The sequence below is a fragment of the Amblyomma americanum genome, chromosome 1 (assembly GCF_052857255.1).
Source record: "Amblyomma americanum isolate KBUSLIRL-KWMA chromosome 1, ASM5285725v1, whole genome shotgun sequence".
NCBI classification, from domain to species: domain Eukaryota; kingdom Metazoa; phylum Arthropoda; class Arachnida; order Ixodida; family Ixodidae; genus Amblyomma; species Amblyomma americanum.
This window is the reverse complement of record NC_135497.1, coordinates 420,662,944-420,685,084: the sequence shown is the minus strand read 5'-3', so window position 1 is coordinate 420,685,084 and position 22,141 is coordinate 420,662,944. Positions and strand designations below refer to the sequence as shown.

General features: G+C 44.6%; 1 protein-coding gene across 2 annotated transcripts in view; it reads right to left on the bottom strand.

The window, feature by feature from the left end:
* Nucleotides 1-18,479, bottom strand: part of LOC144103415 (uncharacterized) — a 34,027-nt gene extending 15,548 nt beyond the window's left edge. For both annotated transcript variants that reach the window (XR_013308294.1, XM_077636140.1), the window contains exon 1: nt 18,379-18,479. The gene's annotated coding sequence lies outside the window, so the exon portion shown is untranslated. The remainder of the gene's footprint in view (nt 1-18,378) is intronic.
* Between the last annotated feature and the right edge of the window lie 3,662 nt (nt 18,480-22,141).

Below are 22,141 nucleotides of genomic sequence, written 5' to 3'. Positions count from 1 at the left end.
ACATATAGTTTCGACGTGTTTTACAACACCCCAATTGTGGAAATGCCATAGAAGTCAAAAGGCAGGAACGCTGCGCGAATGCCTAGCTTGTAAGGCAACAACCTAATTTTATTGCGGTGAGATGGGAGCAAAGAATGCCACCTTGTTAAACAAACAGCTGCGCTAGCGCTGACACCTGCCTTCAAGAAGCTTAGTTCGGCCGTCGCATACGCGCGAGTCCGATGCAATCGAGACGTTTATGTCAACGGAAGTGTTGGCTGTTTTGGCTGTTTTCGGAGAAAACAGCCAGGGCCTCACGTTTACATGGGACGTACGTACCAGTTTTCGTGAAGGATCATCTATGCTGGGCGTAGAATCCCAGATTTAAGTAAGGATTGTTACCTTTTGACAGCACTCATTCGAAGCTTGTAAAACAGAGTGATAATTGCCAATTTCCTATCGAATGCTCAGCAAGGTCGTGCCATCAGATGACGCCTATGAGCGTTCTCGGCCATGTTCAGCGGCTGTAAGTAGCATAGTACCGCCCCTATTTATTTTGGCTGTTTCTGAAATGTTACTGCAGAATGTGAAGTGACTACATGATAACTGAAACCAGGAAGTACAAAATAAACCTATGTAAGCTATTTCTTACTTTCTTAAAGTGTCCATGGCGCCTAAAAAGTTGCAACTCTATATCAGGTTCAACATGTTTTGTGCGCGCCCCAAGCTTTCGACAATTTACGTTGTGCGTAAGCTAGAAAAACGACCAATTTGCACCATGAAACATATAAGAGAGTTAATCAAATCTTGGCCACGAGTTGTGTAGCAGATTCCTTTATGTTTCGGTCTTATTTACTTAGCTCAAACCAGTCGTTGTTTCAGTGAGCGTGCCAGTGAATGCTCGCGGAATGTGCGCAACAAGCATGGAAGCTTCCTTTACGAGCACTGCAAAATTTGCAAAAATGTTGTCCGGAATTAGATCAGACAATTTTTTAAAGAGCGGTGAAGACAAAATAGACAGAGTAATAGTTTACGAGTTATTTTTATCAACAAAGCGGGAAGCGTGCGCCTTAGCAGTCCGTCAGTGCTAATCAGTGCCACGGATGCGGCTTTTCTTGAAGTGTTCCTTTAGGCTTTAGATATTTGAAATTTCGTGTGCATTTTTGTTTGTCACTGGTAGATTGTTATTGCCTTTTAACTCTTTTAGAATCGTATATATCTTTTATTATTTTGATGCTGAGATGATTTCTCGAAGATGTTTAAGGTTTCAAGAGCACTGTCTTCCCAAAATCTTGTTGGTCATTTTTTGTTTTTATTGTCAGTGGTTTTGTTTATGTAGGAGTGTGGCAAAAATTTTAGCGTACTTTTTGCCTTGGACTAGTGTGCTTCTTTGTTACGCAAATGAATTCACGTTCCTTGTTATTACTGATATTTTGTGCGCTCTCTTAGCCTTGGGACTGAGTCAAACAAATTTATTTTCATTGCTTTCTAGTGGCGTGACCCGTTGTGCTGAGTTGTTTTCCTGCCCGTAATACGCAGCGCCAATAGTCTGCATGGTGTTTGTTGTCTTTTTTGTGCTTTAGGATTCTGTGAAACGGCTTGGCTGCTTCATGAAAATGCAAGAGTTTGGGCGAATAAACCTCATTTGAAAGTTGGCGCCTGTCCCGTTGTTTTCTTGTGCCTTCCTTGTCCCTTTTGTGCCGTCTTGCGAATCAACCTTAGCTACGAACCAACTACCCCTAATGAAATTATTTTTTCCGCATTCAGGGACCCCAGCCCAGCGCGAACCCGAGACTCAAAGCATGAGTCCGGCCCAGGCCCGCCGATTGAGGCCCGGGCTGGCCCGAGCCCGCTACATCATCATTCTACTGAGCCCGGACCAGCTAAAAAATTAGAAGTATACTTCTACTACACAAGAAAAGAAGGCGTTCGAAGAGCGCTGACTTCGCAATAACGTTTTTAAAAAATGCTAAAGCAAACACAAAATGAGAAGGCGGGTGCCCGCGCTCGGTTTTTTGAACAGTGATCTTCTTTGTGAATAGCCTTGAAGATCCGAGAGCGAAATGGAAAGGGTTGCATACAGTCGCAATAAAATATGTTTTACTATTAATCGGTCATTTAATACTGCCGTCGATCTCTAAATATTAAACCGTCGTTGAAGGCGTAGGTAGCAATGACATTTAACTTTTTTTAATGAGCATGAACTCGCTTGTTCAATTAAGGAGTGCAATGACTGCGTTTCTCCAGAAATATGAGCCTAACGTTACAAAATGTTACCAGTTATACAATGTTAGTTAATACATTCGTCAAATAAACGTTGATCATTAATTGGTACCAGTGACGCGGGTAGTTGATTCCACACGTTGGAGGTCCGACGACCGAGGCTAGCTTTCATGCTGCTTAAGCTTGCAGTTCTGTTAGAATTAAAGTGTACGAACCTAAAAACAGTATTTTGGACCATTTCAAGTGACTGCGTTACATTCTGGTGATAAGGATCCCGTATGAGTGTCTCGTACAGTAAAAGCGTCAGAGATGGGGGTGATTTTCCGAAGTCATGGTGAATACATCCATGACTTTTGTTGGCATTTTTAACGACATGTTTAAAGTGATAAGTCCAGGTAAAGTCGATGATAAAGTGAACACCGATTTATTTAAGAGAGTGCGAACTCTAGTGTCATGTTAATGAGGACCAATTATTACTCATTCCAAACAGCTTGAACTGGCGCTTGTTAGCTTTAAAATCCAATAGGGCAAGATGATCTTGAGTTGATCTTGATTGTAACGCTCGCGGTTTGTATTCGGAGAAAATCGTAGGTGTGAAGTGCGAGCTTGAATGGTTGTTTTCGAACGCTACAGGGCTGTCCGTATTTGGTGTCGCACCAACTGCGCCTTGCACTCGGAAGGACCGACTCGTCAGGCTTTGCTTGATGAGTGGCGTCGTGTGGTTTCAAATAGAATGTGAGCAATTTACTGCGGTAGTGCTTTGGTGAATGGCACAAATTTAATGATATCGGAATTCGAGAAATACCACGCGTCTTTGTTTTCCGCCTCAGATGCTGAGCGTGCGGCGCGGTTCGTTTTGCTTGCAAATCCTCTTTAGAAGATGCGTGCTCGGCAAATTAAGACTACTTACGTGCTGTTTGGTTTGGTTGGTTTATGGAGTTTAGCGTCTCACAGAGACTCAGGCTATGAGGAACACCATATTTGAGAGCTCCTTGAAATGTCCTTGGCCTGATGTTCTTTGGAGTTCTCTGACCTTGAACAGTATACAAGCCTCTAGAATGCGACCGCCGAGGCCGGTATCAAACCCGCGTCTTCCAGGTCAGCATTGGTGTGTCATAGCCACTCAGCCACTGCGGTGCTGTGAATAACAAAAGGACTTGTGTGTGATCGTAAGCTAGTACTACTTAGTAAGCAGTGCTTATGTCTGGAAGGCCTTTCCGCGAGGTCCACGTACCAGGTCAAGGGAGTTCGGGTGAAAGCCGGCACATATAAGCTTCACTTTAACCAAACCACCATATGACTTGCGGTTTAGCAAAGAATTCCGGTCTGACGTCGCCTCTTCCGGTTCGGTTGCCATGACTTCCGGCCTAATTACGCCACTTCGGTTCAGAGCTTTAAAAACTTCGGTTCACGGCTGACGTCACGCCAAAATTGTCCCTGGCCTGAGTTTGAAACCCACTTAGGAGCAAATAATTTTCCTTTCCTGATTATGTAAGCACTGCTAATGACGTCAGGCGGTCACGTGGGTTTTCGGTCTCTCTCATACACAGTTGGTCAACGCCGGATATTAACAGATGAGCCATATAAGGCTTTTGCATCAACATCTGACCCTTTAACTTCAGCAGAAGTAGAATATGCCACTGATTAGCTGTAGCTCTAAAAGACACTAGGGCCCGTCGGCCTTTCTGAAAAATATTGCAAGGCCTTGAAGCCTCCATGGAGTCCCGTTCGACTTAAGGTTTTCATCTTTAGGCTGAATGTCGGAGTTTTTCGAAAAACTTTAGAAAAATTAAAGAAAAGTTTTTCCTCTTTCGTCCTGTCCAGGCCTGGCTAAAAAGGACAATTTCTGATCCAGACCAAGCGCGTTCAGCGCACTAGCATCTACCGCTGAGAACCGGGCACGGTAAAGCGTATTTTAAGACAAGTAGCACACCAAAAATCGTGGTGTTAGCGGTGCTTGATAAGTAACTCAGGCTTTGTTAAGGGCTCCTGTGACGTCTATTAGTCAAGAAAAAATATTGCTGGGCAGCCTCTAGGTTTTTACGCTGAGATTACTCTGAAGCAAAAAAGCCAGTTCGCAGCAGTTAATTCTACCACAGCTAACTGCGGCTGAGGGCCGAAAGCACGCATAACACGAACGACATAACACCGCGTGGGCTTCTATTTTGAGGAAATTCGCCGCTGTAGTGCAGAAATCATCAGCAGCAGTAGGACCATTAGCGCTGTCGCACTCCGCTGAGTGTTCCCATAATTTTTTGTGGTTACTGCAAATTTTATGACATGCACAATTGGCTGAATAGATTACTTATGTTCGTAAAAAAAGAGTCGTGCTCAGTAGCGATCATATGAAGGCTAGTTCATTTGGCCTCCATAACCACTAATAATTGCTTCCTATGAGGGCACAACTTTAATGATTCTCCGAGGTTGCGCTGGTTTTGGTTCGACAGATGTGTTTTCTTTCCCTACGTAGAGATGGACAACCGGGCACAGCATGTCTAGCCGCAAGTGTGCGTGCTCGGCCATCGCGCTTCTCTGGAGCTCGTTCAATAATGCACGTTAAATATTACTTTTTTGTACTTTGTCAAGGCATTACGGAGCAGCGCCACTGCACGTATTCGTCGTGTTTCAATATCGCCGTTCAGGTTCGTAAGCATATAGACTTTCCCAACTGCTCTTGTTAGGCAGTATCTAAGAATGGCACTTTTTGTACATTTAAATTTCACTTTAATGACAATTAAATTACGGCGACTTTCAAGCGATTGTTCTCTACCATGCGTTTGACTGTGGGAGGTCCGTGGGGTTATCGTACTGCGAAGTGGGGTCGCCTGTAGTGTTATTTGTTTAAGAACGAGCTGACCACTGGAGATGTATATTGTTTATCCCAATTAGCATGGGCTGTACTGCAACAATGTGCGAGGTATCGAAGTTTGATTAGTCGATTTTAACATGACTGAGCGCGTCGAAATAATTCGTGGTGTGTCGCGTGTCAGCACTCATTCGTGGCCACGTTTAAAAATAAATCCGATTCTAAAATCCAAGAGAACAGCCAACAAATAGACGGCACCCAGGAAATAATACACGTACGCTGTAAATGACGCTCCATGCTTTCACAATCTGCTCTAAGATGCTTGCGCCAGCTATGGATGAAGGCTTTGTTTCACAGGGCGGGAAAATATTACAAATGTACTTCGAAATGCCTTATTTGCATCTGTTTTCATGGGAATAGCGCCTGGCTGTTGCCCCACCCGGGCTAAACCACGCACAAAAACACGTATATAACAGCGTTTAAAGAATGTATCAGCTTCAATATGACGTTCGAACTTCGACATTCTCTTATAATGTGTACTCGCCTGATGTTGACTGAGATTCACTTCATAGATGCCATGGGAAAAAAGAAAATAATTTTGAAGGTGTTTGTTTACATGCATTTCTAAGGGCCCCAATTCAATCAGGGTCCCAAACAGCGACATCAGCGTCTTTGAATATTGCATACGTCACATACTCGTGTCTGTGTATGGCAACATCGATCTGTGACGTAAATATATGTCTATTCCGGCCATTTCTTTACATTCTTCGCCGCGTGATGGGCGTTTTTATTAATGGCCATTTAAGATTCTCGCCAACGTAGGCCCAAGAAGGTACGTTGCACAGTTGAGGAATACGTTATCAAAAACCATGTTAAACTGAGTTGGAAGAACCTTGAAAGGCATTAAGCAACGCCTGCCCACCTTCAAAATGAGACAGAAGCAGATTGAGAACAACCTGCGGTGTTCTGAAGGAAGGGCAAAGACACTGGAAAAATAAATCTGAAGAAAAAAATATAGCTTGAGAACAGGACCAGAAAGAATCACATAATTTAACGAAGGCACTAATAGTTAGCTGTTCAAGGCGGATCTATATGGGATGAACAATAGATTCATGGTAATTTTGTTCGACGCCAAAATAAAACCGAGGCATAACCGCAAGTCGGGCCTCTCGAAAGGTTGAAAAGAGAGACGCCTGTAGACAACGCTGCCGGATAAAAGGGCGCAACCAAACTCAAGGATGGCACGGACGTAAAAATTACAGGTCATTGGCCTTATTCTGTAAGCTGTCCTTTTTGCATTACCCATTTTGCGTCAAATTGGTGCTCTGTCATTGGTCACTCTAAGTCGCTTTGGGACCAACCAAACATTTCCATTTACATCATGAATTTATTTACGCAGCTAAATTCACGATCTGTATCACTAGGGTTTGAGTCGTTCAGAGTAAAAAGTGGACTTGAGGGGCAGCCACGCTAAATATCATTTAATATATCCTTCGAAGTTTACAATTTGACGAAATGCACAAAACAACAAACGCGGTTGGTTCCGCGCTGCCATGTCGCATGGCAGCCCAAGCAGCCGGCAGGTGGCACCGATGGAGTTCAGAGGTGGGCAAATTACCTCATTTTTACTTTTCCTCTCTCACCCTCAAATTTGAATCAATGGCGCTCCCTCATCTTCGTCCTCACTTACAAAAATTTGTTGGCCCTCCCTCGCTCTCCCCCTCACACCTTCGGCCCTCCCTTATGCTCGCCCTCACTCACAGTCGTTTTAAAACGAGTTATCTTTTGTAGTCGGTAACTACTAGCGGTATTACTCTGTAATAAACACATAACACAAGACCTCAAGGCACTATTGAACGAGGCGCTAGACGCTTAAAATGGTTTGGGTGTAGATGTGTGTTGTTTGAGCTAATATGTGCGACAAAACCGAGAGAGTTACGAGTTGAGGCCCAAAATATCACTAAGCTTTTACTTCTTGCACGCACTTTATGCATACATGCATGCGCCCTGCACTTCTCGATCTATATGCACTGTTCAAATGAGTCAACGTGTTGTTGTGTCTGCGTACAAAACCTAATGCACGCCAAGAATATTTAGAAAACAATGCAGTAGCGTTTACTACAACATTTACTATAACTGCTAAGTACAGGATAGACTCAGAAAAAGGAAAGTTTGTAGGTCGCTTAATTATCATTACACGATGACATGGCGATGGCACTGGGTCTTCTGAATTTTATTGCTTATAATCTTCCGACATTTCGCGCGGTTTGCTGCATGCTCGTCTTGTGACATTTCCAAGCGCACAGCTGGAAGGTGAGATAGACCACGCTTTCAAAATACAGCGTGAGAGACTGGCAGTTTAACACGCGTGAACGCGGCTAACCGCCGAAGACGACGACGTGGCAAGCACAGCTGGAGAGCTTGGTACATCATTTAGGCAGGATGTTAAGATTTTTCCCAAATGATTGTTAATCTGATGAAAGTATACGAACCGACTCCTTCTTGGTGATGTCCTCAGCCTTACCTCGTGTCTAGTGGTCTGTTGCTCTGTTTTTTTGCGATGTGTTTCGTGGCATTACCTAAATGCTTTGTAAAAAATATAGTTAATGTAAATATAATATACTTTCAATGTAATAAATACCATTCTAAAATAAAAGTTGTGGCTATAGCGTAGTGGTCTGAAGCAGCGGGCAGCGGAACTGATTTTTAGCGCTTCTGCGGTTTCAGACCCTGAACCCCCAGCAATGAAGTTTTATTTATTTTTGCCTTCCCCCGATGCGGTGCCGTGTCTCCGCTGCAGGGAGGCTCTTATATTGTAGCTTAAAGCGAATCATTATTCAGGCATCTTCAAAATCAAATGGCTCGCTTAAATTCAGCATTTCCGTTGAATAATGTTTGTCACTAACTCCCCTAGTCTGGATTGAACAATTTCTGTCATTGCCATTTTAGTGCCCTAGCGCTTACACTCCGCCGAAAAGCAGTTGCCTGTCTGTCCGAAGCCTGCTTCTAGCATATAGGCCTCCTTGGTCGCGTGACGTTCTGACGTAATCGCAAGCTACCCACCGGATTGTGAGCAAACTGCCCACCATGGGAGGTCAATCAATGATTAGTCGCGTGAGATTCCTCAGGAACAACATGGGTCTCTCAAGCACCCTCCTATGGCAGCACATGCCATCGCAAGGCAGAAGCGCATAGCTTAACTGTTGCACCTCTGCGCCAGGAGCAGAATAATGATTCCCAGGGATCTGTGAATGTAGAGAATGACCAATTTTATGGCAGTACAAGTCTAAAAGGATACAATACTACGCAAACATCATATAATATATCAACCCAATTAAGCCAGTTCATGTCAAGAAAGGCATAGATTGTCAAGATAAACCATGCGAAGCAGGAGTAATGGTGCTAGAGAACAATAATTTGGTGTTTACCGCAAGCTAAGCTGCCCGTGATTTTTTCGCTTCCATGTCTACGCATGGTCTAAGCACTAAGTGTTAGTTCCCTACACGCATGCAAGAAATTTGGTTCATAAAATCAGGGTTATGATCCCGTGGCTATAGGTCTCGCCAGAGACAGATGGAAACTAAGAAATGTTACTGTTCTTTGGAGAAAAGTAATTTTTTTTCTTTATTAGCACGACGTACAATGCAAGGCAGAGCGAGCAATGATTGAGACCAAGAAAGTGAAGCTGCTGCTTTATTGTCATGGCAAGACTACAGCGGTTCGCTTTTTCCAACCACAATGCGGCACCGCTTTCCTGTAGGCTGTTTCAAATGGCGATTTGATTGAAATCAGAGTTCTCATTTGACTTCGACGAATACCTTGCTTCTTCGCAGATTCCGATAGCTGCCCAACATTACCTATTTGAATACTCCATTACGCATACGCCTTTAGGAGATTGAGGCTGGCCGAGAGCGACAGCAGTTGCTTTTCCCGATGTCTGCTTAGTGCAAGTGCTGCTATAGTCGCCACCTCCTTGTTTTCTGCTGAGAGGCAGTAGTTCAGTCAAAGAATAGATGTTTATTGCCGGCATGACTGTCTGTGCTCTACAACCATGAATTAGCAAAACATTCATTTGGGCGAGTTGGTAGATATTCATGATTTGAACAGCGCGAACTACAAGGGACAAGAAAAGAAGGGAAACAGGACAAGCGCTGACTCGCAACTAAAAGGTTTATTCAATGAAACCTTCTTATATGAAGAAACAATCAAAGGGAAAAAAAACAACACAAAAAACTAAAAACCATGAAACGCAACATTCGTCAGGTGCTCCCGAGATAATTCATCTCCCTATCGCAAAGGAACACAGAAGGTTTGCTGACGCACTTCAGTTGATCCCCTGCGATGTGAAAAGCCTCGACAACTTCTCGTGTCGTCTGATCACTGTGGGTGTATAGCACACGGGTTTGATTTGGGTTTGCACTGCATTATTCAATCAAACCCGTGTGCTATACACCCACAGTGATCAGACGACACGAGAAGTTGTCGAGGCTTTTCACATCGCAGAGGATCAACTGAAGTGCGTCAGCAAACCTTCTGTGTTCCTTTGCGATAGGGAGATGAATTATCTCGGGAGCACCTGACGAATGTTGCGTTTCATGGTTTTTAGTTTTTTGTGTTGTTTTTTTCCCTTTGATTGTTTCTTCATATAAGAAGGTTTCATTGAATAAACCTTTTAGTTGCGAGTCAGCGCTTGTCCTGTTTCCCTTCTTTTCTTGTCCCTTGTAGTTCGCGCTGTTCAAATCATGACAACCATGAATGCCGTCACACCACGTGACATTGAGAGCAGCATGCAAATAAGTGGTATATGGGAGTTATTTGCATGCTGCTCACAATGTCACGTGGTGTGACGGCATTCGCGGTTGTAGAGCACAGACAGTCATGCTGGCAATAAACATCTATCCTTTGACTGAACTAGAACCTCTCAGAAGAAAACGAGGCGGCGACGATAGCAGCAGTTGCACTAAGCAGACATGGTATATGAGAGTTTGTGTCCCAAGCCAGCAGATGGGCTATGAGGGACGCCGTAATCAAGGTCTCGAGATTAATTTCAACAACTTGGGGTCCTTTACAGCGTGCGCTGATATCGCACAGCATGCGGCCCATTTCGAAGTTGGCCTTCGTATAAATGCGGGATTCTCTAGCCAGGGTTCAAACCGGCATCCTTGGGCTCAGAAGCCGAACGCCTTAGACACTAAGGCTTTGCGATAGTTAGTCACATGAAAAGCGGCAAGAATTTTACAGGTAGGTAGGCAATGGAAAGCACAGTCTTTAGTCCGCCTATAAGGCACGTCTTGCTGTCTTCCTGTCTTGGCATATTGCTGTAGGAAGCACCAATCAAATGCCTAAAGATCAAAATTGGAGCGCCTTGTCTAATCATTGTTCTGTCAGCACTCACAGGGCTAGGCGAGTCCGGGCGCCCATTGAAAAATTGTAGCTGGGAGAACTCTTGACTTCATCCGGACAACGGGCAGGTAAAGCTATAAACCTAAGTGCATAGCACTGCTCAATTCATGTCATTGTGTTGAGAAATGGTAGCCGTTGAGATATTAGGAAGTGGGGGAGAAAAGATATTGTGTGTTAGAAATAGGTAGATGGCCCGGGTGGCGCTCTTCCTAATGCGCGATGGTTGCAGGAGGTAAAGCAATGCGGAGCAGTCCAACAAGGATTGACAATCGCAAGGGCTACAGTCGAATGCCACTTTCATTATTTCCCTCCGAGCCGCAGGCCCGTCTCGTTAACCTCCATGTATTTAGGCTTTCCCTCTCTCTATCCAACATTACCTAGAACGAACTCTGGTTAGGTGTTATGGGTACGTTGAACTGCACTCCCTCTACCTTCCTTTGCAGCAGGGTCCGTTACACAACTTATTTGCCTGTCGGCATGGCATTCGATTTATGCAAATGTTTAGAGCGTAAATATTATCTCCCTCCTTGAAATATATTCACTCTCAGGCTATGATTTTTTCAACATTTTCTCTTTTTTTCTGCAGCAGTCTCTAACCACATGTCAGCAGTTCGCACACATCGGTCTAGAAGCCTGCTTTTTTCTTTCTCTCTCTATCGGCGAGAGGCTGGGTGTTGCGAGTAATGGAGCCATGACAGCACCTTCTGCCGACGGTACACGGGGCCTGGTGGCGATCAATGGCACCGCCAAGTCCTTTAGCGCCAATGCACTGGCGACTTCAGGAGTTACGGGCGGCACCGGGGCATGGACCACCACATCAGCTGACCCCAGCGGCAACACCGGCGGCTGGTCCTCACCAGGAAGCGGATGGGGCTGCTGCTCACTCGAATCCGATGACGTAGAACTGTGACGTTTCCCCCGAAAGATAGGTGCCCGAATACGCGAACAAATGACTATTCTGAAGCCCTATTTTCGTAACAACTAGACAAGTAAGTTGCGGACGATTCTTCTTAATGTTGAGTGAGACACGAGAATTGTGGGGCAAACTAGTGCGTAGAAGGGGACCGTCCGCGGTCTACCGGATAAAGTACTACGCATGAGCCTTCAAACGACGTCCACTATTGAAACCTCAGCCAGAGGTCACTGCCAAAATTTCACCTCCGTAAGAAACGTAAAAGCAGGTCGTACGCTGTTCTTTTTTTATGGCAGCCTTCACTGCAGCAAAGCAGGGGGAGCCAAACGAGCTCTTTCTTGTAGCGCTGGCAGCAGATGTAAAATGACTGGCACAAGGCAAAGATGAGTTGCAGTCAGTGGCATTTTTTTGCTTGCAAAAGCTTAGAGTTTAGCCCTCTACAGGGTAAAGCGCTCTGCTTATACATGTAGGAAGCAGCTTGTAACGTGGTTCTAATTTAGAGATAGTGGTACGCACGCAACGTTTTATAGATGCATACTATATTAGTTGTGTCCTTGGCATCCTGCCTGCTTGGACACTTTTGTTGCTACGTTTTTCCTTCCCTTGCGAGAGAAAGACGTGGAGTGGCAGAAGAGTGTCACGAGCCGAGCTTAAGAAATGGAAACATGCAGCGCAGTGGAATCACATCAGTCCTTCAGCCCTCAGTAGTCCCAAGCAACCTCTGTATCCACCCAGACGAAGATATATCATTCCCTCTCAAGACCAAGGTTTTCCTATATATAAATTGCGCACAAATTTCTTACCATGCAGGGCTACCGTCCTAGGTAGCACATGACAGCGGGCCAATATTACAAAGCCACTGGCAAAGCGTGGCCCTAAGTGGGCCCAGAGTTGCCAATGAGGATCCGATATTGGCTGTGCCATCAAACAATAATGGCTATGCAGGGCCATGTTAGCCAAAGATCTCCCATTCTATGCCAGAATTGGCTAAGCCATTTTCAAAGCCTGGCTATCATGGGCCATGTTAGCCAGAGTTCTCCCACTCTTTGCCAGAATTGGCTAAGCCATTTTCGAAACCTCGCTATCATGGGTCATGTTAGCCAGAGTTATCCCACTCTTTGACAGAATTGGCTAAGCCACTTTCGAAACCTGGCTATATTGGCCTTGATTGCCACCCTTTATCCAGTGTTAATAGTATACTGGCAGGTGTTCGTGAACCTTGCACCATCCATTATACTGGGTAGAAGATTGATTTTATAATTTACTATTTATAATAGTTTATAATTTCGAACGCGCTAAAACTCGTTCGAGCTCCTGGGCTGCGCCTGGGCGAGTTCAAGAATTTGAAGTTTTAATATTGTTTTTCTTTCGGAACACTTTCGCGCTATACGTGTGGAGTTGGATAAACAACGAATATTTTCCGACTGCGCAGTCGGAGATAGAGGCATAGTTACGACGAAAAAACTCAATGAAACCGAACTAAGCTGTCAGCAGATCGCGCCGGCCAGAGGGAGCTCTCGCACAGGAGAAACTAAAGGAGGAGCGTGTCGACGCCATCGAGGCGCGGCGCGGCAACGTCGGCCGTGGGCTCCGCCGCTGATGAATTGTGTTCTATTAATACGAAAACTGAAAATTGATGACCATTTCTCATAAAATCTCCGTTGCGTGCTGACAGAACACAAAGACCGGACTCCTTAGTTTACTGCTACGAGGTTCTCATATTATTGAATTTTGCTCAATGTGAGTGAGATCCATAATATTCATCTTCAGTTGGGAAGTTTTGCAATTCGGTCACCAAACAGCATTTCAAAGGGGTCCGTCACTCACCCGGAATTGGTGGTCTTTTGCGGTGACGGATAACGACTGGTAGCGTTGGCGAGTAAATTGGCGGCCACATTAAGCACCAATGTGTCGATTTGCTCGTAGAGCCATTCGTAGAAAATGGCGTCAGAAGATCCTGTCCGCTCCGTCGGCAAAGAGTTGCCCTCCGCGTCCAGTGCGAGCACTTCTTGAAGGCCATGCATATCTCTAAGCAGTGACTAGCTGAAGCTAAGGCGGTTCTGTTAATCAACATGTGGTGCCTTACACCGCTGTCATCTTAAACAGCGTCTGTGTTTTACTAGCGCTACACAAATAACATTCGAGTGGAAATAATTAATATCTACAGAGCCTTTCAAGATTTTCTTGAACGATTGCCTTCGACGACAATTTTTGTGTGGAAAGGTTGATAGTCTTCGCTGACGTTTTAAGGTCAGAACCCCAGCGTCATATTTGCCGCTACTTGGGGTGTCGATTTTCACAGCCTGATTGGGCACATAACAGAATATGGGGCAATTATCTGAAGGGATTGGGAATTAACTGTTAAACCCTCATGACCATTCGTAAAAAGTTTGCATACGCGCTTTCATTCCGGATGGCGATTGCAGCAAAGATGAAATCGCCTGCATGCAGAAATGGCCCGGTTGTTGGCGCCTACGGTATTAGTTAACAGTCACATAATTGCTTCGGCACAAAAGTACACCCAATAATGTAAATGACTACTATTCCCAATCGAACGACCACTACACTTTGCGGTAATGTGCTAGGAGTAGTTACATTTTATTTTAATACCTCTTAATTGTATTCGAAATACCAAAGAAACGCTTATGGCGCATGGTGTTGAATCAAACCGAGAATGGCCGTTGCTGTGGGCAGTGCGTTCCTAGACACGAGTTCAAGGACGGTTTTGAAAACATTTCTAAGCTCCTATTTGATTTTCCCCTTCAAGTGGCGATGAGAGTAATCACCTTGTTCATGATGAAATCGGGGTTTCTCGATGTCTTGGTGGCTCTAACTCGCCAACATTCACGTTACTAGAGGAAAGCAGAAGGTTAACTATTTATTTACAGCGGAAATAAAACAAGAAGAAGCTAGCAAGGAGAAAACTTAACAACATGACTAAACCGATCAGACAAATTGAGTCCCGGTTCAACCCAGAGCGCTTACTTTAACCCCTCTGTCTCCGCACTTAGCGGAGACAGCAACCAATAAGATAATGAGAAACTGCTCACCAATCAAAGGTTAGGAAAGGAAACGAAAGTTCCCGCTAGGTTATTACAGATTAGATTAAGGATATCGACTAAACAATTATCGGGGAAAAACAAAAACCTGCTATTGCCTTGGCCAGGCAAACATTTAGGAAAGGAGAGGTTTCAATCAAAAGCACAAACAGCACATACACAACTACGATTCCCGACCGCACAGAAATTAGCAGATTCCTATCCTCGACATCTGCCTTCTCTTTCGCACACGTACATGTGAGGCAATCTCATGCCGAAGGAACGGTCGTTCGAGACGTTCGGTTCCTTACAGAAACAAAAAAACAGTCGTCAATGAAATCAGCGCTCCACGACCACCTTATTCTACGACGTGCCTCTCGCGCATGTCCAAAACTCAGCAACCCTTTGTCTCCACGCACAGGTCAACCCCCGTACCTGCCTAAGCTTCTTCGCGGCGGGTTATGCCTGTGACGGCGCGAAGAACACAAAGACATCCGCGGCAAGTAGGGGAGATTGGTACGGGATGGTCCCTGTGTTAGCGACGCACTGACTACAATACAGTCGCCGCCAAGTTCCCGTCGGGGGTCCGTCTCAGGCTAAGCGGCTTGACAAATGCCGCATTTCTGGCGACCACCAGAGAGATGGCGCCCCGGAAAGTTCAAAGAACTTCACACTCCTGCTCATTCTAAAAAGCTTACACGTGGTTACTTCTCCATTGTGACCACCGTGATCCCAGATGGGAGGCAGCGAACGATTTCATTGATGTATGTATAAATGACTATCGCTACTACCAAGAATATGTTTTGCTCTAATAAATAGGCGTACAAGTGGCGTTGTAAAAGTGTCCATGATACTTTAAATATTCTGTAAATAAGCACTCTAATTATTACATCAATTATAACATGGACATTCAGAACAAACCTTTTGCACAAATCATCAAGCCAGGTTGCTATCAAATGAAAAATCCCATTAGCATGGCAGCAAGACCCAACCTCAGGGCAGTAGTTACGTGCAGCACTTTCGATTTCAATTACAAGGCTAACGCCGGCGCAATGTCTATGCCTCATGCAGTTGGCGAGCAGTTGACGGACAGAGGTGCCATTATGCTTTGGTGGTGGCATGTCAAGTGCTGCATGCCCAAGGACTGCCATGCCGCCATGGGGAAGTGGTTTTTGCTACGGAGGAAATCTGGCTTCGGGATATCTACAGAGGAGGGTCAATACTAAACAAATACGGGTCCTATTTTTGACATAACATTGCGCCATAAGTTAAAAGTATATTCAGCGACGTACAGAGAAATTCACTGCTTTTTGAAGAAACACTCAGTAACACCGTGGTGGCTCAGTGGTTAGGGCGCTCGACTACTGATCCGGAGTTCCCGGGTTCGAACCCGACCGCGGCGGCTGCGTTTTTATGGAGGAAAAACGCTAAGGCGCCCGTGTGCTGTGCGATGTCAGTGCACGTTAAAGATCCCCAGGTGGTCGACATTATTCCGGAGCCCTCCACTACGGCACCTCCTTCTTCCTTTCCTCTTTCACTCCCTCCCTTATCCCTTCCCTTACGGCGCGGTTCAGGTGTCCAACGATATATGAGACAGATACTGCGCCATTTACATTCCCCAAAAAACCAATTATTATAAACACTCAAGAGCGGCTACTTTATGTCATGTTTTATTTGCGCCCCGCCGGAATATTTTGATACCTGCTTTGCATGCAAACGATTCTCAGCGATAGAACTAAATCTTCGACTTAACAGACCGACCCTTTCGTGTGCCATAAATTTTGGTAGATTGCTCTCATTTATCTGTCTGGTCGCTAGGGCAAAAAAAAAGCACGCCACCATCTGGAACACATTGAAGTAACGAGCGTTAGCTGTTTGGTGTACTAGACGAAGAAGGCGAAGAAGAACCCGCCCGTTGTCCAGTTAGACCCCCTCAGGATACGTCCCAAATGAAACTTGCTTCGTTTGTAGGGTCAAGGTGGGCCTAGAATTCGGCTCGCAGCCCAAACTGGTAACGCTACACTTAGTAATTGAAGGTACACAATGTTTAGCTATGATTTAATTTTTTTTATTCCTATACCACAACTCATAGGGTTTTAATTACCTACCAAATTCGGTACACAACTGTCCCTTGATGGGTACCCCTTGCTGTCGGAGTATATATAGAGGAAGGAATGTATGCACTCAAAGCGGCTCCTTACGTGGACAGTTTTCGTCACGTTGTAGAATATTTATTAGGGTGAGGGAGAAAAGAGATGGGAGGGCACAATCATTTTTATTGGCCGCCATCTTGGAATAGAGGAACCGAAACTATGTGGCCAATTGATCCCTTGGCATCATTCTCACATAGTTCCACCCCTATACACCATTTTTTACCGGGACGTCATTATTTGCACGTGGCAGGTGGTTGTTTCTTCTATGCTATTGTAGATCGCGCTGCAAGTCTCCATCCGAGATATGCTGTTTCCTGGTTGCTGCCATAGATGCTGTGAGCTCAGGGTGATAGCATACCCCCAGAAATCTGGAAACGTGATGAGTAAGAGCTAACGCTCTTAAAAAATTAAGCTAAGCGCATAATGCCTATGAGAATGAAGCTATTGCTGCAGCGCCACGAAGTTTTCTGATTATGGGAATCGTGCGAAATCACTAAAGAAATAAATGTACCACTGCTTAGGCACCCTTAAATTTTATCTTCTCTCAATGAAATGTTTACAAAGGGAAGACACGGAAAAGTAAAGTCGGCGACATACTTTTAAAGAGAATCCTGATCGCGAACTTCCTCAGAATAATAATATATTTGATAACACATGGAGATTGACGCTCTAGAATGAAGCTTTAACTCCTTACCCTCTTTTTTGATCGCCGTGGTGTTCATTCCTATCAAATCTAAGAACGCAACCAGCCTCCAACATAATCTTGTGGCAACGCAATTAACGTGTTTTTCATTTCATATTTTTCTAGCGCCCTGTAGTGCAGCGATAAGATGCGTCTCAATAAACTTAACGGATGAATCTGAGGCCTGTTGTTTTCTGTACTTCACGGTGGCTCCAGGCATAAATCTCCATGTGTGCGGCTTGCGGGGAAACTGTGCAGAAGGAGCACGGAGAGGGTGCGCGCTGGTGTATATCAGTATTAATTCCGTCCTGAGGAGGTCTTTAGAGCCTTGATGCGCTGGCTTGAATGAGGAGTAGGCCGGGCACTCTTTGCGATAAATAGAACTATTTACAAAACGTATATACTTATATCGAACTCAAGCGACAATCCGCGGTAGGCCTAGTCGACCGCCAAGAGTTGATACCAGAGATTACACGTCCCAACTTCGCCGCCTAGCAGGCTTTGCGCCAACGAAAGCCAGGAAGCCTTGGCCTGGACCATCACTGATGAGTCAAGACACTCATATGCCGCCTTTTCCTGCGTTTTTAAAGCCTCCGAAAGCGTTTTTAAAGCCATTAAAGCACTGCTCACGCACTTTTCTTCGCGCTCAGACAGCCCCTAATTGCAGTGCCCGCTGGAACTAACCCATTCAGGCACAACGTTGACGCGGTGTAATTCGTGGCAGTTTGCGAAGCTCGCGATCGCTTGTTGCTCTGGCTATGAAAAACCCACATGTCGCGGCTCCGCCTCCTTGAGCGCGGACTTCTCGGCACTTCCGAGAGGACAAGGGGGCGAGGGCTCTACCTGAGCCAAAGCAGGGGGGGGGGGGGGGCAAAGCCAGCAAAGCACTAATTCATCGCGGCCTTACAATCAGTAAGTTCATGGTTCATGGGGGTTTAACGTCCCAAAGCGACTCAGGCTATGAGGGACGCCGTAGTGAAGGTCTCCGGGAATTTCGACCAACTGGGGTTCTATAACGTGCACTGACATCGCACAGTACACGGGGGTCTAGAGTTTCGCCTCCATCTAGATTCGACTGCCGCGGCCGGGATCGAACCCGCGTCTTTCGGACCAGCAGCCGAGCACCGTAACCACACAGCCACCGCGGCGGCCTCACAATCAGTAAGTAGATATTTCCTCACCCAGGAAGCCAAGCACCGCAGGAATGACCTTCCTTCATACAGGTGGTAGGCTACGGAGCCGCCGAGCGAAAGCCCCTGAAAAGCTGGGCAAGCCTTGTGGGCGGGGCGCGCTTGCGAGTATGATCTTCATTTTTGTTTCTCCATCCCCAGCTTAAAACGCTGAAATTCGCCAGCGACGCCTGGCTGCAGCTGAAGAAGCCGGAAAGAAGAAAGGGTGTTAAGGACGCTCTACGCGTCCAGCGGAGGATGGACAATAACTACGATAATATACCGAAGCTGTGCAAGGTAGAAGAAATATGCAAAATGAATTTCATTAACACTCGCTAGAAATCTCAAGAGCAGTATGAAGCCTCAGACTATTCAGGCACACGCTCAGTTACTGCTTGCCATACCATTCCTTATATATTTCTTCGTAGTTGTGAGTGGCGTAAATGTAGTTATATGTAAGTGGCATAATAAAAAGGAACAGTAAGTTGAAGAAAACATATCTTTTTATTAAAATGACTGCTGCGATTGCTACAGAGGACAAGGCATAGTTTCTTGTGCAAGCGGGTTGAAAATAGCGTGAAAAATGTTTATTCGAGATATTTAGGCTTCAAGCTTAGTCCAACATTATCATGATTATTACTAACACAAAGGGCCAGGAAGTAAGGAGGAAAAATAAGTCAGGCGGACAGCTCCTGTCTGATTGGGCGCCGTGCCCGGTTGGCATCGGGTGCTAAGAGATTAATGTTGAAAACCAGTAATGAAACTAATAGCTTAATGTAAAGAGGGTATAACAGACGTTTAGTTGAATGCTCGCCATCGTGATGCGCTCTCCGACAGCTACGCATATGCGTCGCATACACGTAATTATAGATTAAATTAGCTGCGATGATGCTCTTCTGACAAAATCATGAGCTACTGATTTTATAATACCTTAAAGGTATGGCACAGATAGGTTTTATTGCTAGTTTGTTCCTTCTGTCTGTCATTTATAATCAGTCCCCGTAAGGGCACGGAAACAATGTTATTCGGTTTCTTTGGAAAGGACGTGAGTTTCGATTCAATTATGACAGCGAAGCAACGGGCCCTCTAAAAGATTCCTCGACTCCTGGCCCGAATTTTACACTCAGTACAGGCGCTGTATTCTGCGGCCACAGCAGGTTTGACGTTAGCCGACAGACTGTCCTCCCGCCGATGTACAATTTCAGGGGGAGAAGGAGCAAATTATGCCGTCTTCGAAGCGCAGGTTTGTAGAGGGCAGTGGTAGCGTTATAGACATTTTGTTCGACACCTTGAGGGAAGACACATTGCGTTCAGAATGAAGTCGCGCGTAGCACTCTCCCGTAGAACCGCTGGAGCATCTGATTCATACCACATGACGTAGTGTGAATGATAGTCCCCCGTTAAGGCTGCAAAATGAAAGTTCAGTTTCCGCAAAACTGCATTTAATGAATAGTTGAAATGCCTATATAACTAAAGACAGCCCATTTAATTATTTTTCCAGTCGATTGCATAATATAAAGGGTATTTCACATTAAATTGTCTACAATTTTTAAAGATGCTGTTTATGAGTAACAGGATTCCTTCTTTCAGCATAAAATTGACAGCGGTGCAGCGCCTAAAAATACAACTTAGACGTACCAACTTGCAGACAGAATAGCCAAAATTGAGTAGATAACTTTTTAGCCAATACTGTTAGTCTCTTAATTTATTAGTGGGGTGTAGCCCATTGTAAACAATACCAATATGAGATTTTTTTTAAACTTTTGAGCTCGCAGTTACCCTTGACGCTGTAACCCAGGACATTTAGGGTATTTAAGTGCGTTAGGTGCACTGCAGATGTTGCTTCGTATGCATGATTCTCTACAGTGAATTATTGCGCGATGTATACAAAATTAGCGGGGCCACAGCGGCGAGGCCAAATGAGTTTTCCAAATTCATTAAACCTACCGTTACAAAAATTTCTTTACACAGTCCAAGAAGTCTACAGAATTTCTATAGACAAATGCTTTAAATCAGTCTATAGACAATCTATAGATTTATGGCCATACACTTTTAGTAGACTTTTGTCTATAGACAGTCCATAGACAAATGTCTACTGAAATTAGATAGGTCCATAGACAGTTTATAGACACTGGTGCATAGACAGTCTATAAAAGATTTATAGATTTACGGCCATACACTTCCTATAGACTTCTGTCCACAGACCATCTATAGACAAATGTCTACTGATAATAGACACAGGTCCATAGGCAGTCCATAGATGATCTATAAACTTAGGCTATACACTTCCTGTAGATTTCTGTCTATAGACAAAAGTCTACTGGTCCAGTATACGTAGGTCTATAGACTGTCTATAGATATTCCACAGTTATGTGGGCTGGCAATGCTGTAGACATTTGTCTATAGACAGTCTATAGAGCTCTGGCTACAAAACCTTTAGTACACCATTGTCTGTAGGCAGACAATGGTCTATTTACAACTACAACTCTTGAAAAACAGTCTACAACTGTTGAAAAGGTCACCACACGGTCTTCACAAATGACATGACGATCAATATACTTAGTTTAGTTTATTTCCAAGCTATGCAGGCAAGGAATATGCAATACGTGCACTATAAGAATGCACCACATAAAAATATATGTTGAACGTAATGTTCCGACTATAGTTTCCTCAGAAGCAATCTAGCGACCTCTTGTGTGCAGTCAGTCATCCGGGCATGTGGAGCTGTACAGTGGAGTGGAAGGATAAAAATGAGAGGAACTGAAAAAAAAATTCCCACTCCATCTCTACAAATGGGCTTTAAAACACAAGGCATATATATCCTGGCTATCCCATTCAAGAAAGCTAGTCGATGTTTTGGTATGGTTTTATGGGGTCCAAAGACCCAAGGTGACTCAGGCTATGAGAGGCGCCGTAGTGAAAGGTTGCGGAGTATTTTCGGCCACCTGCGGTTTCTTACCATGCACTGACATTGCATAGAACACAGGCCTCTATCATTTTGCCTATATCAAAACGCAACCGGCTAGACCAGGATCGAACCTGCATCATTCAGTTTGTTGTAATAGTACAGTTTATTTTGGACAAAAATATACTAAATTTGTCCCGCGTGAGAAGGCTAACGGCATTTTTGCCTGATGAGGCCATCCCACTCCTGACGGCAGTGCAAACACTATAGGCATATTCGAACACATTCGCAGTAGTGTACATCGTACAACAACCAATATGTATGCAAACACACAAAACAAATCGGCAACCCTGAGTACTGTGTGCATGCTTCTGTATATGGAAAAAAATTTTTTTACTGATTCCCGAATACTATTTACATGTACAACACACCAAAATATCATCCATTACACAAAAGAAATTCTTTGACTTATTATTCCTTTAGGTACATATGCCTTAGTGTTTTCTTTATGTAGTGATTGGGAGGTTGATAATAAATTAAAGATGGCTGGATGTTGATTCAATAAATTTGTTATTTGCATACACAATCTCACATCACCATAGTTGGAGTCGGATCAAGGCACCTGTATTTTACCTTCCCTAAGGAGATGCGGAGTGTGTTTCTTTTTGTATTGAACCTCAAAATTTGAACGGTGTAACATATACTAATGCACAATTTCCAGATATAACTTATATTTGAATAGCTTACTGGTGTCTAGTATGTCATAGATCGTAAAGTATGGCAAGCAATGTTCTATTTTTGGAATTTTCGAATACCACGTATTGAGCGCTTTTGCAGAGGGTGCAGCTAATCAAGGTTTCTTTGTGTTTT